The sequence below is a fragment of the Lissotriton helveticus genome, chromosome 5_1 (genome assembly GCF_964261635.1).
Source record: "Lissotriton helveticus chromosome 5_1, aLisHel1.1, whole genome shotgun sequence".
Classification (NCBI taxonomy): Eukaryota; Metazoa; Chordata; class Amphibia; order Caudata; family Salamandridae; genus Lissotriton; species Lissotriton helveticus.
This window is the reverse complement of record NC_136065.1, coordinates 638292832-638307789: the sequence shown is the minus strand read 5'-3', so window position 1 is coordinate 638307789 and position 14958 is coordinate 638292832. Positions and strand designations below refer to the sequence as shown.

At 45.6% G+C, this 14958-nt stretch overlaps 1 protein-coding gene across 2 annotated transcripts in view; it reads left to right on the top strand.

Annotated features, from left to right (window-relative positions):
• The window catches only part of PHC2 (polyhomeotic homolog 2), a 646847-nt gene that overhangs the window by 86934 nt on the left and 544955 nt on the right, over positions 1-14958 (top strand). The window lies entirely within an intron of this gene.

The window sequence follows — 14958 nt, the reverse complement described above, 5'->3', positions numbered from 1 at the left end:
AGGTCCTAGTAAGAATTTTCTAATTTCAATGTCATCTTTAAGTAAAGTTAAATGTTTTTTTATATCTGGGAGTGTGGATTTTTGTAGCCATTCAAGGCACAGTTTTCCTACACTGTAAGTTGTTATTATCCTTGGATGTTGTCTCTGGACATAACTTGGATCTGGCCTAGTTACTGTAAATCAAGAAAAAAGGAGCTTTAGAGGGAAAAGCTAGTCAATAGGTCGCCCTCCACTCAATATGCAGCAAATACACAAAGACCTAGACTATGGAAGCACATGTGAAAATTCACCCTTATTTAGAATATTTCGTTCGTTGCTATTCATTAGCAAACATTACTCCCCTTGTTACATCTTAATTGGGGTAGCCAAAATATCTGGGGTTAGTGCTTAATTCAAAAAATTGCCTGATTCTCATGCAACAGTAAAATACAGTTGAGAGACCAATCATACCACACTTAATCTCGTGACAAACAAATATAGTGATAAACCGAAAAAAGTGTGTGGGAGCGAGATGGCACCTCACGGGCGCACCACCAAGCGGGGACCTGACTGGTACTCGTCAGGACTGCCCTGTTGTCATCATCGGTACCATCAAGCTTAGAACAGAAAATAGTGTCTAAATACACAAAAGATTTGTGCGGAAAAAGTGCAGTGAGCATAAAGAAGAAAAGTAACCAGTACAGTGTCAATCAACACATTAAAACACTCATAACACAACACAGACAAAATACTTTTATTCAATTTCTTGTGTTGTGTATGGAAAAAATAAAAGGAAAAAAGTAGATGTGGTTATCACCTATTTAACCACTCATACTTTTACTTGCCGACATGTTTCATTGCCTGGTAACTTGTAGGCAATTTCATCAGGGCGTCATGTATATTAAAGCCACTGCAGGTGGACCCACATGTCTTCGCAACCTCAAAAGGCCATAGGTGCTCCTACCAGCCAGACGGGACGCGGTTGTACTTTAAAAGACAAGAAAAATCGCAAATAGTCGATAGTTCACTTCTCCCTTTCAGAACGCGGACAGTAGAGAAGCGGCCGCTGTATCTCAGCCCGTGCCATCATGGCTTTGTTGCATAGTCCTTCTTTTCTTCTTTTCTCACTGCAGATTTTTCAAACGTGATGAGTCTTTCAGTTTGAAACTCTTGGATAGTAGCAAGATTTGGTCTTCTGCTACATCTTTGTAGTCCACTGGGCCTACTACTTATTATCGGCCACATGATGTGGTTTACCAGGTCGATGGATACGGACCTGTTCTCTTTTCTTCCAGCAAGGGGCGTCAGTAACACTGTTCTTGATCCATGGACTGCTAGTACAGGTACTGGTTTTCTGTAAGAAGGCCCAAATTCCTTCTTATCTGCTATTTTTTCTCTGACTAGATCCCTAATCTTTGGAATCCAGACAGGTTTACACCATTTAACAAAAAGGGTGATCTTCGAACCGAACTCTACCTCTCTGCCAAATTTGGTGTAATTCCGTTCAGCCGTTCGGGCTGTAGCCCTGGCTAAAGGTCCTATGGAAAATTGCATGGGGAAAACACGTTTTGGGACCCCCCTTTTTTCTCGGCCCACGCTTGATTAATTAACCCCAAACTTTCAGGGAAGGAGCGGAGCGGAGCAGGCCATCTTCTTGGAGAATTCCACGATGATTCGTCCACCGGCGCCAAAGTTAGTCCAAATAGAATGTTGCGGATTTCCTATGGAAACTACCCCCAGATGCATCAAGCACCCACTCTGCGAATTCTAAATAGCGAAAAATACCGAATCGCTATCTAGAATTTGCAGAAAGGGGTGCATCATCAAAATCGCTAATCAAGTGCAAATCGCAATCGCCGTATGCTAATTTCCCAAAATCGCTATTAAATCGCAGAATCGGCTGTTTCCCAACCCCAAATTGCGATTTCGCAAATACCGAAATCGCAAATAGCGATCTCGCAGATATCCAGATCGCAAAAACGGGAAGTCGCATTTTGAGCACAATGATGACATCACAACCAGGAAGTAGGCCGCTCCATGACTTATTTGGAACACAGAGCTGGATAGAGGAGGAGGCACAGCACTGGGCTCCAGGAGACACACCCTGCAGTCCCAAGACAGGACACACATTGAAACCACAATGTCCCAGGATGCAGCAGGATCCAGTGAAACTGGCAGGAAGCGGAAAATCAAGTTCTCCGAACAAGAGCTGGAGTTCTTGATCGAGGGAGTCAGCAGGGACCATGACAAGCTTTTCGGAAAGCTTTCCAGGAAGGTGCCTGAGGATGACAAAAGGCGCATCTGGCTGCGCATCAGGGCAAAGGTCAACGCCGTAGGAGTGACACAGCGGTCAATCGATGACCTCAAGAAGAGGTGGTACGACCTCAGAGGCCGTGCCAAGGAGCGCATTGCGGAGAGGCTGGGGGAGAGACTGGCCACGGGAGGAGGAGACTCCACAGTTCCTGCAAACACACCACTGGAGGACTTGGTTGAGGACACCATCAACCCTGCAGCCTGCGTGGGGGTCACTCAGCTGGACACCTCCCGAGCTACACATCAATCACAAGGTAAGAGCCATGCAACTGCGACCCCGTCCCCTAACAATGCCCATGTCCCCAGAGCTAGCCATTTGGTAACACCAGTAATGCAGTCCCTGCCCATCAGAAACGCCCAATTGCATTGTGGGACCTGTAGTGTGACAATGTGCCCCGATAGCCACACACAGCCAGAACAGTCAAGTGAAACATACCCCTAAAGCCAGTCAGGGAATGCAAGCCTGCATGCATGTTGCTACATCCCAGGTGCCAGAATCATATAATTAATCATGCACTCATTCACATCACAGGTGCTGCAGATGCTGAGACTTCAGATAGCGAGGCACTCCATATCGTGGAGACTCCAGATGAGACGGAGGGAGAGAGCCATACAGGCCCAGAACCTGGACCGTCACATGCACCTGCACTGCACCAGTAACAGCACCTTCCCAAACGCACAGGGCCACCCCTGCAGCCATAGGAGGAGTTCAACCACCCCAGGCGTCACGCATGGCAGTGGATCAGACCCCACCACCAACCAGGAGGCAGACACGTCGCACAGCCACTGTGCAGTCCCAGGCAAGCGGCCGGTTGAGGCAGCAGCGCTCCGTGGCCACACGACCAGACAGGGAGCAACAGGCCCAAAATCTAGGGCTAGGAATTGAAGCCCGGATGCTAGCTGTGCACCGCAAGCAGGCACAGCACATAGCAGCCATGCAGCTGCAGCTGTACAAAACTGCACGCAATATCAACCAGCTGACAGAAAGTGTGCAGGAGCTAACGGCTGCAGTGACAGAAAACAACCAACTGATGGTGGCGCAGCTGGACATCACCCGCCGACTCCACCACCAGCTGCTGACCCAGCTATCTGCCTATACCCGGTCGAACCCCCTGATTGGGAACGCCACATCACAACTGTCGCGCAGGTCACTGGCCAAGCAGCTACAAATGGTACAATGCTGCCAAGATGTAGCAAGGGCCCTGGAGCAGGTTACCACCGCAGTTGAGAATCAACAGGTGTGCGGCCATGGCCATGCAAGGGGGGGGTGATGATGCCAGTGAGGGCACATCGAGCCTGAGCAGCCTGTCTGTGCCGGTGCTACCAGAAAGGCCCAGAAAATCACCCCTGGCCAAGCGGGTGTGTATGCCTCTGTGCCGGAAGATGAACGAATCATGCGTGCTCCCCGGATATTGTGCCACAATGTCTGTGATTATGGTTTTTGCATTGCAGACCATCTGGATTTTGAGGGGGTGGTATGACTTGCGGTTCCGGTACATGTTTGCGGTCTCAGCGGGTGGACAGATGTGAATGTGGGTGCAGTCAATGCAGCCAATTACATGGGGGAAATGGACGGTGTGATAGAAGTCCAGTTTAGTTTGCCTTAAGTCCTGTTGGGTTGTTGGGAAGGTGATGTAGTGGTGGATCCGGCTCAGCATGGGGTCCAGGAAACTCTGTAGGCAGCGTGACAGGGTACTCTGTGATATACCCCCTGCATATGCAACTATCCCCTGGAAGCTTCCGGAGGCCAGGAGGTGCAGGCAGCACAGGACCTGGACTTTGGGTGGGCACGGCATTGGTCCTCCGTGTTGGGTGCTGCATCAGGGGGTCATGGTCTCTGATGAGCTTCTTTATCATTGCCCCATTGAGCCTGTATTTTGAGTAGATCTCCTCTTCAGTCTGTCCCAGGAGTGTAATCCGCAGCCGGAAGATGCGTTCCTGGATCCTGCCTCGGTTCAAGGCTGCAGCCTGGAGCCTCAGCCGCCTTGCCACGATGTAGAGACCTGGCATTGTGACTTTTCTCATGCTCCTACTGAGTCTCCTTAAGTGTGTTTGGTTTACCCTACACCTGCTTCTTGTTTTTTTCACAATTGGACTTCATGGTTACCACCTGGTTTAGCTTCTCCTTAAATTGCGACTCGTTTTTTGCGAATTTGGGTATTTTCGCAAATTGCGGTATATGATGAATTTGATTTGCGATTTGATTTGCGAATTCGCAATATAATTGCGAGTTCGCAATATATTTGCAAATTCGCAATATTTTTCGCAGAAAATGAGGGTAATCTCGCTGTTAAGCAATCGCAATGTGGGTTGACAAATTGATTTGCGATTGTTTGTTTTGCAAATTCGCTATTTGCTGCGTTTGTAGTTGATGAATTGCGGGAGCGGAAATTGCAATCGCTATCGCTGTTTCGCAGGTATTGCGAGCGCTACTTCGCTTGATAAATTTATGCCTAGGTCCTAACTATAACTACCTACTGGCGACCGCCAGTAGGTAATCTATATACATATATATATATGTATTGGATATATATTCCATGGAGTAGTTACTTATCCAGTTTGCATCCCTTATCGTAATAGACGACCACTCAATATCGAGCACTTGAAGTGCATTAAGGCCTGCCAACAGCTTGATTGGCATTCCTAGCAGATAAAAGGCACGAAAATTGGAAACGACGCAATTGGGGAGATTGGCCTTGGTTTATCCCTTGACAGTCACCTGCCCAGCCGGACACTGAACACTGGTTCTCCCCTTCTCCCTGTCTCGCACCCCCCCTGCGTATTTCTGCCGTTCTGCCTTTTCCTTGTCTCCTTTCTTTCCATTTTTCTGACCGATGCCCGTTGGAACTTCCTAGAGAGCTATGGAGGAGACTAGCCTTGGATTATCTACCTGGCCGTCACCTACCCACTCAGTCTCTGGGCTGACTTTCCCTTTATATCTTTTCCTTCTTCCCCCCAGTCCTCTCCCTTCTCACTCCACCTCTCCCCTTTCCCTCTCTATTTGTCTCTCCGTACATAGGACACAGTTCTTCCTCGTCTCCCTGCTATGGCTCCTTCCTCCCCAACTTTCCTATAGATTTTCTCGACCATGTTGTTTGTTTACTGTACCTTACTACGCTATTTTAACTGATGTAATTTGTAACATAATTTTCCTCTACTATAGCCTCTGATACCCTACTGGTCTAGCCAGCGCTTTATAATCCTTTTGATGTACCTTCTAATGCAACGTTCCCCTGGTTATGTGCTCTGATACCTCCGGGTCTAGATAGTGCTATATACCCATTGCAAATTCAAATAAACTAAAAACTGTATTTTCCTGAACGCTGAGACCTGAGCAACATGGCTGATGACTGGTGGAGCTGCTTGACAGCTAATGATTAGTCTGGCCCTGGTGTTCCCCCTTGACCGTTACCTACCCAGCCGGACATTGGGCATTGTTCCTCCTCGTCTCCCCGCTTTTACACCTTCCTCCCCTCCCTCCTACGAATTATTCAAATTTTTTTATGTTAACTGTACCTCTCTATGCTCTTGTATCTGATGTATCTTGTAACGCAATGATCCTAAATGTAAAGTTCTCTGATACCCTCTTGGGTCAAGTTCGCGCTATATAAAACTTTATAAATAAATCTAGCGTTAGTTTGAATATGTAATCTGAAGGTGGCTACACACAGATATGTGCAGAAACAACCGAACCCAGGCAGCTATTTTGGCAGCTAAAAAGCATAACTCTTAATTTGTATTACTTTTTCAAAACTGGAGAAACATACAATCGGAAAAGGCAAACCTGTTTCGATTTAGGTATTAGGTCTAGAATCCCTTCCTGGGTCACCAGATTGCATAGTGACACGAAATACAACAATTTACAGCATATCATTCACTACATCATTGGCTTCTTGACATGGTTGGGTCTTGTAGAGCAGATTAAGATCTCCAGTTGTTGGTCTTCCCTTGGTAGAGTGCCACCAAAAGTAGTGTTGGGGTCCTCCAACCTCCTGTTCGCTCTGAAAGTGTACTGTAAGGTTTTCCCCTAGAAATGGTTTTCGGTTTATGATCGAAGATCGCGGAACCTTCCACATATTCTATGAGAATGTGACATATGTATAGTGGGTTTTCCCAGCTGCTTAAAAACAGTCGAAGCGCCTGGCAAAGACCTTGGCAAAATGACATTTTGCAGTTAAAACGGGCCTTTTCCACTAGCAACAAACCCTTTTATAAGGCCATTTGTTTCAATCTGGGATCCTCATGCATCCATTTGTAAAGGCAGTGTGAGGCAGCTGCTTGCAATGAGGGTAATGTAACATCGGTCTATTTTCCCTGTTAGGGTCTTGGGAGCAAATTCTGGATTTGGAACCCCTGTCTAACCCATTTGAGTTATAGCTGTGTTGTGTGCCATTGTGGGTGACAAAGTAGTATTCCGCTGGTATAGTAACAACACTCCTGGTTAAGACACCTTTTATCATGGTACTGATTTCATATAGCTTCCTTGCCTTTTGTTTTAAGTATCCCCTTAAAATGATCAACTTAGAACTGGTACAATATGAAAGTTTTAAAAACTATCTTTGTTCAACAATTACGTAAAAGCTATTAGAAAGCAGGATGCCTTGCAGGGTTCTTGGTACTTGTGATGAAAATAAGGTGATATCACACTCACCACCTCCAAATCTATAAATGTCTTTCTGTGAGCCAGTGAAATACATATAAAGGTCAATCTATTAGTCATGAATTAAGTTTAGCAGCAGGGCTCTTCATTTATCCAAGCAGAAATCACTAAATATGTCTGGTCTCTAAAATCTGCTTACTGACAAGTCATGCACCCTTCTCTTTAGACTGGAAAGAAATGTCTCTATGTCTCATATGTCCTTGTGGCAAGATACAGAACTCCCCTTTTCCGTGTATTTTCATTCCATGCTGTCTCTTGGGATGTATGACGTTACGACGCATACTTTTACAACGGCTACCTTTACAACGCATTTTTTACAACGCAGGATCCTTTACAACGAATGTCTTTACAACGCATGATATTACATCGCAGATGCCTTTACAACGCATGCCATTACAACGTAAGTATAGGTAAGTATATAATATTATTAAAAAATTTAATTAATTAAAATTAATTTAATTACATTTAATTTTTATTTTATTTTTTAAAATCTATATATATATTTTTGTTTAAAATGTAGGTGTTTAAAAATAATATTCTAACTCCATAGGGGAGTAATAGTAGGGTAAGTGCTGGATAGTGTAGGGGTTAAAATTACTATTCTAACTCCAGGGGGGTGTAATAGTAGGGTAAGTGCTGGATAGTGTAGTGGTAAAAATTGCTATTTTAACTCCAGGGGGGTGTAATAGTAGGGTAAGTGCTGGATAGTGTAGGGGTAAAAATTACTATTCTAACTCCAGGGGGGTGTAATAGTAGGGTAAGTGCTGGATAGTGTAGGGGTAGAAAATTACTATTCTAACTCCAGGGGGGTGTAATAGTAGGGTAAGTGCTGGATAGTGTAGGGGTAAAAATTTTAATTAATAATAAAATTACTTAATTTTTTTTATAAATGATAATTTATTTTAATATATATTAAAAAATTAATATTTAATTATTTAAAAAAAAATATATCATGCGTTGTAAAGACATTCGTTGTAAAGGATCCTGCGTTGTAAAAAATGCGTTGTAAAGGTAGTTTGTGGTAAAAGTTGCGTTGAAACGGTTGTTGACCGTCTCTTCTAGACCTTTAGTTTTCTGACAGTGGGCTTAGAGACCACCTCTTGCTTACCATTGGTTGGCTTCGATGTCACTCTATTGGCCAGTTGCCATAGGCTTCCATCTTCTTTGTGTGTTTGTCCTTCCCCTGGAGCATGGATGGATTAACTTGCGTGATTCCACTGCTTATTTTTGTAAGTGTTACTTTTTTCTTTGTGTTTAAACACGGTACCAGAGTGCGTCTTTCTCAGCTGGCTTCTTCCCCCTCTACTGTTCATCTTCTGGCCGCAACAAAGCACTTTTTTAGGTTGAGCCTAGGCAGTGTACATGTGCTGTCATCGAGATATGCTGTATTCACTCTGTAGGCTTACTGCCTCTCCACAGCTTTTGTTAGTGTCTTTTAAAAAACGTTGCTTCTAAGTTGTAAATGTTTCATGTTTATCCCACCTTTTAGGTTTCGCCTGGCGTTCACTGCGCAAGCAGTGTCGCGCAGGCAAAATCTTTTGATCTTCAGTACGGGGCTTTAACCCGCCTCTCTGTTCCATTGGCTAGCTCCATAAATGGATGCTAGCCATTGGAAGAGAGATGTGTCAATCTTAGCGGGAGCAGATTTGTAGACGTTTTTTAAGTCCTGCCCCTTTTCTCTCCGTCATTCGAAGGTGGGCGTTTACTTTTTTTTTTTTCCGGCGCTCTTTGTTTCCATTTTCCCCGACCGCCTTCGGAAGAAGTCCTCGGGTGAGTGCTTGCTGTCCTGCCCACCCCCCCCCCCCCCCGCCGCGTTCGTTGTGCTTGCTGCCCCTTGCCCTGCTCCCTCGTTCGGTGTGCTATGTCAAATTAAATGTAGTTATTAACCTGTTGCTAATGTCTGCCCGTGCCTCCTTCAGTGACTCCACCTTTTCTCTGCCTCCTTCTCACGAAAGGCAGCGAAGCCCCCAACAGTGCCCACCTAGCCTCATGTGCGCCACACGCGCCTCATTGGGCGCTATAACAATACTTTCCCCCAAATGTATCCTCTCTTTCTCTCCTTCAGGTTAATCATTCCTCTCCTCGCTAATTATCCTCCCTCTCCCTCTCCGCCTTTCTTCCCTGTTCCTTCCCTTCTCTCTCACACCCCGTATCCCGTTCCCACCTGCACTGCTTTTATTCCCCCTCTCTCTAACGTTTTCTCTCTTCTGTCTGTCTTGGTCAGACCCTCTTTCTGATTGTTTCTGTATCCCTTTCACTCGCTGACACCCCTCTCCAACACTCTTCTTCCCCCATTCACTCCTCCACCCCTCTCTCTGCCTTTCTAACTTTCTCCTTTCTCCCTCTTTTACTTTCCTCATCTCCTCTGTATAAACTCTGTGCCTCTTCCAGTCTTTCTCTTAACTCTCTCTTTCTCTAGCTCCTCTCTTCGTTTAGTCTCTCTCGCCCGCCCTCTTTCTTTCTTCGGTTTTCTCTCTTTATTCTCTCTCTCTCTCTGAATCATCACTTGGCTTTCTCTCTTTCCCTTCCATCTTACCCCTTCCCTTTAGCTCCTCCTTTCTCTGCCGCTCTCTCTCTCTCTCTTCCCCTCTTCCCTTTCCCTTCTCTCCTTTATTCTTCTTCGCTCCCTCTTTCTTCTTCTCTCCTTTATATCCTTCGTCCTTTGCCAGTCCTTAGTTTAAGTTTCGAGTTAAATATATTTTGTGGGAAAGGGCCCCGTTCCGGAAGGAGCTGTCAGGAGACAAACCACCCGCTGTTGGAGCCGTGGAGACGCAGGGCCCACCCCAGCGAGCGGTGGGGGCTGGGTGGGGGTAGTGGAGGGAAAGATGTCATGTGAACACCGCCTGCCTGTGCGGTGTGCGCCTCTGCTGTACCTCAGGGCTCGTCCCCCTCATAGTGGGCAGCAAGCTGTCGAGGGCCTCGTCTGCCAGGCTGTCGCAGTGGCGTAACACAAGATGACGGCTCCCCATGCAGAATGTAATGTGGACCCCAGAGTCTCTCACACTGAACAGATATTCATTTGTCTTGGGCTCAATAGGGCCCCCCCCCCCCTCCGAAGGAGTGAGGTCCCCTCTAAAGGGTTGGAGGTCTCCATGCACCCTGCCCGTGTTACCCCCCTTCCAGGCACTTTCGCCGGGCCTCTGTCTGCCCACAATATTTACTTACCACATTTGTAATTCTGTTTGTTATTGCTCGGGAAAGCAGAGTGGCTTTCCTGAGCTCTAAACTGTTTCATATTGCTTGCCATTGTACGCGTTCAACTTCTGCCAGCATGCAATGGCAAGGAAGGGCTGAGGGGGGCCCACTCCATAACAAGGTACACTAGAACGCCCTCCCCTCGCACCTGGGGGGCTGCAGAAGGGTCTTCATATGCCCCTGTGCTGTCGGATCCAAAGCCCTGTCAGCTCTTGTGAAAACAATGTAGGTCACTTTCTTTAACCACAGGCCATTAATCCTGGTATTTTCCTCTTAGGGTGCACTTCGAAATGATCGCCCAAACTTACTAGCTAGTAGCACGTTTTTTCCAAGTCTGGCTTTGAAACTGAGACAGATACAGACTATTGATCACCCCTAACCCCTCAAAAAAACATATAGAGGAGTTTTTGATCAACAGGCCTCATCCATTGGTCTGTTGAACTGTCATTCACATTTTGCATTCACCCACCCCTGCATTGGGTTTTACCTGCTGGCACCATTCAGTAAAAGTGACTGCACAAAGTCAGTGCACGTTGTTCACATTTGCCTAAAACTATTTTTTTCCAGTGGCATAGGCGGTTCAAAGTGTGCTTTTATATTTTATTTTAACTTTAAATACCAGCTATTTATTTTGCCTGCAATTTGTGTTTTCAGTTAGATGGTGATTTGTTTTTTAAATGTTTTTAATTGTTGTTATAATGTCATTAAGTGACATTGAAACATCGTAGAGGCCCATGATTTGAATCCTTGTCTTGGTGGGGGCGGTTTATTCTTGACTTCTTCTCAAATAATGATGATAATAAAATGCATGGTGCAATTGAAAGGCTTTGTATTAAAAACATCATCACCAGTTAAACAGCCACGCTACCGGTTTTTAAAAAACAGTAATATTTTATTGCAATCCTATAGCTGCCACACTTACCAGGCAGTATGTTTTTTTAGGTTTCGCCTGGCGTTCACTGCGCAAGCAGTGTCGCGCAAGCGAAATCTTTTGATCTTCAGTACGGGACTTTAACCCGCCTCTCTGTTCCATTGGCTAGCTCCATAAATGGATGCTAGCCATTGGAAGAGAGATGTGTCAATCTTAGCGGGAGCAGATTCGTGGGCGTTTCTGTTGTTTTTTTAAGTCCCGCCCCTTTTCTCTCCGTCATTCGGAGGTGGCGTTTACTTTTTTTTTTGCCAGAGCTTTTGGTTTCCATTTCCCCCGACCGCCGCCGGAAGAAGTTCTCGGGTGAGTGCTTGCTGTCCTGCCGACCCCCCCCCCCCCCCCGCCGCGTCTTTCCTCCCCAGTCTCGCTCTGTGTCCCGGGATCGGCAGCCCTCCTCCCCTCCCTGTCCCGGGGTCGGTGGCTCTCCTCCCCCAGTCTGGATCGGCCGCCCTTCCTCCCCCTTCAGTCTCTCCCTGTCCCGAGATCGCCTCCTCCCTCCCTCCCTCCTCTGACAGTGCAGCTCTGCTCAGCACTCTGCACAGGACAGCATGCAGTGCAGCCGTACCGGGACCCGCCTGCAGCCTATAGGTGGCCGAGAAGCACCTTTACCTTTTAAAGTCACGTTATCAGCATTTGGAGAATACACTGTCAATGTGTGGCACCGCAGCACTTCCGGAGTACGGATTCTATACATACGGATTTGTTATTTTTTTATCTGCATGTTGTGTGTGGCCAGTGTAGATTGGTTTGTTCATGGTTTTGTTTAATCTTGGTCTGTATTAGTGACAAATATAAAGTTTCCGACCTGGATGTAAACATACTGTATTTGAATGCTTGTAACAAAATGGCTTTGCCGTTTATTTGGTGGGGGTGACGTGGCTGCCTTCAGCACTATGGCCAGGTGCAGCACCGAGACTGGGACTGCACAGCGCTTGGTGCACGTGCACATTCAAGGCCACTTCCAATGGGTGGGCACCTGTGTACTTGTCGCTCTGCTTACTACCCTTGACAAGGTGTGGTTGGGTGGATGGAGTCAGTGGATGAATGGAGTTGAGCAGTGGCTAGGTGGATGGACTTAGTGGGTGGGTGAAGTGTGTGTGTGTGTGTGTGTGTAGCTGTGTGTGTGTCTGTGTATGTGGGTCTGTGTATGTGTGTGTGTGGCTCTGTGTGTGTGTGTGTGTGTGTAGGACTCTGTGTGGGTCTGTGTCTGGCATTTGCGAGGGATAAAGCTATTGGCATTGTAAATGACAGTGCCATTTATTTATCTGTTTTCAAAACCAACACATAAATAAAAATGTAGTCATTTACAATGCCAATAGCTCTAACTTTTTCAAAGGCGAGACCGTTGCATTGTAAATGCTTGTTCACAATTGTTAACTCCCATGGAGTATCGCTGCAAGACTTGTCCTCTTCCACTTATGCTATTGTATTTCGTGTCTTTGGAACTTTTTTTTACATTCGAACCAGCACTTAACAACCATATAATTGTTTGTGTTTTGTTTCCCTGGCTCATCGTGGCACCCGCTTCACATCTGCTGTTCTTTATCTTTTTTTTGTGTGCCTCATCCTTTACGTAATAACGTCAGCTTGACAGCATAGTGCTACACTGCGGATCTGTGTAGTGTTCAGGAATCAGAGGGTTTTTCCGTAGTACTCCCCATGCCGTTGACAGAACTAGCAGGCAACCACTGAGCACCGCAGCTCTCCCCGCCCTCGAGAGCAGGCCGGATGGCTGCATGCGGACAGTTCTTTGCGGGTCAGTGCAGCCCTGAGGAAGTAACCGGAGTAGAGTCCCTCCCCTCGACGGATCGGCGTCGCACCAGCCAGCTCTCTTTGTGGCTGAGGCTGGAAGTGTGTGCAATGGTAATGGTGCTTATGAGAGGTACATGAGAAGCATGTGCTGACCTTGTACCCCCTCCTCTGAATTACTTTGTTTACCGCACTTTTAGATTCAATCTGAGTTGGGATAACTTTAAATTGCAAACTTACTGGGTTTGTTTTTATGTTATTTTTAAGACCTGCCCAGTTGCCCATGAATGCAGTTCTGATATTATGAGCATACCTTGTCCGAAAAAAGTGCAGCCCTGCAGTTACTGTAGCAGTGACACAACTGCCACTTCACATATAGTAACGGTGTCCTAGTTTTATTGCTAAACACTCGTCCATCTCCAACATTTACATGCAAACCCTTCTAGAGCAGACCCCAGGGCACGCCCATTTCAAAGAACGTTGTTGTTGGTTTGGCAGCACTTAACACCACACCTCTCCTATTTGTAAGCACTATAAATAACATGTGTTACTATCTTCCATGTCAGTGGTACTTCGTTTAACGATCTGTGTAGAATGATTGGCTGTGTTACTGTTCGAACTCACAGTAGAAGTAAGCAGTGAGTTTAGCTTACCTCGCAGTCTGCTTCCTGTAGGGAAACATGACCACAATAGCTAACCATTGTACCAGGTAAAAAAACATCAGATTGTTCTGTAATATTTTTTTCAAGATGTATTGCAAATTATATATCTTTGCCAGTGTGTGTCTGTCCAGAATCTGATACTTTTTGTGCCTGAAAATAACATACTTTCCTAGGTGCTGCAAACATTTGCCACTGTGCTGGAATTAGATGTGAAAGTACTGCTATTTTATACCAGACAGTGTCTTTTTGATGCTGCTCAGAGGCGCCAGGCATCTGTAGTGCTGCTCAGTTATGCCACTGAAAGCTGCTGCTGCTCAGATATCCCATGGTTTCATTCAATTATGCCCTGTAATGCAGCTTTTGACAGTTGCTGTGCAAATTAATTTCCCCATGTGGTGCAGCTCAGCTACAGCTCTTTGACCGTTAAAATATTGGAACTATACCATGTGTTAATGGTAATTTATGCCCCTTTGGTGGCTCATTAACTCCTGTGGCACTGCTCCGTTATGCCGAATGCATTTACACCTGTTTGATTTCAGTGTGCAGTTCAACTGTGAGCTTCAGCACAGGTCCTGTAGGCATCTGTTCAGACTAACAATGCCCTGTAGTATGGCAACGTATAACCTGGATGTATTTGCACTGGGAAAATAGGTAGATATGTGGAAAAGCGGCACGTTTCGGTAAAACTGCATCCGCGTGTTATTCTCCATTGCAAACTCAAGTCATGCTCCATGCTCCAGTCCGGTGTGTAGGCCAGTGTAATATTAAGCTTTTGGCTTTCAAGGGCTTTTTGGAGGGTTGGTGGAGCTCATGAGTGCAGGATATGAAATTGGTGTCACAGGGCATATTTTAGATTTGTACGTGGATTGGAAGAAGGAAATCTTGACTTCTCAGTGAAATTCCAGACGGTCAGCTTAATAAAACTTGGTGCCAGATGTACGAATGCATTTTCTGGTCGCAAACTCTGTGATTAAAAAAATTGTATTTTTTACTACACTAAATCCATTTAGCAATTCAGTAAGAGGTTTATGAATCACTAAATGGGTTTAGGAAACTGTTAAGAATCACTATTTGAAACAGGCATATACAGGGCTTAATTTCTAAATAGCAATTTACTATGGTATGTAATGATGTTTGGGACCGTAATCCGGAAACAAAACATTAATATTTGACTGACTACTGAAAGGTAGTGATAACCCGTTCTTAAAATGGACGCGGCTCTGTAAGAAATTGGATTATTAATTGCCATAGGTGACTACCTACTTCAAGGAATATTCACAACTCTTTTAAGGGTAAACCATCAAAGTCAGTTAATTAACTTAAGTTCAACGGACTGGTAGCATTGGCACAGAGCAGACAAGCTTAAATTAGGGCAATGTGTAAAGTATGCATGCAGTATCAAAACAGTAATAAAGTCGAAATGCAACACAATAAAAATCCCAAACCAAATTAGCAGACTGGAGTAACATTTA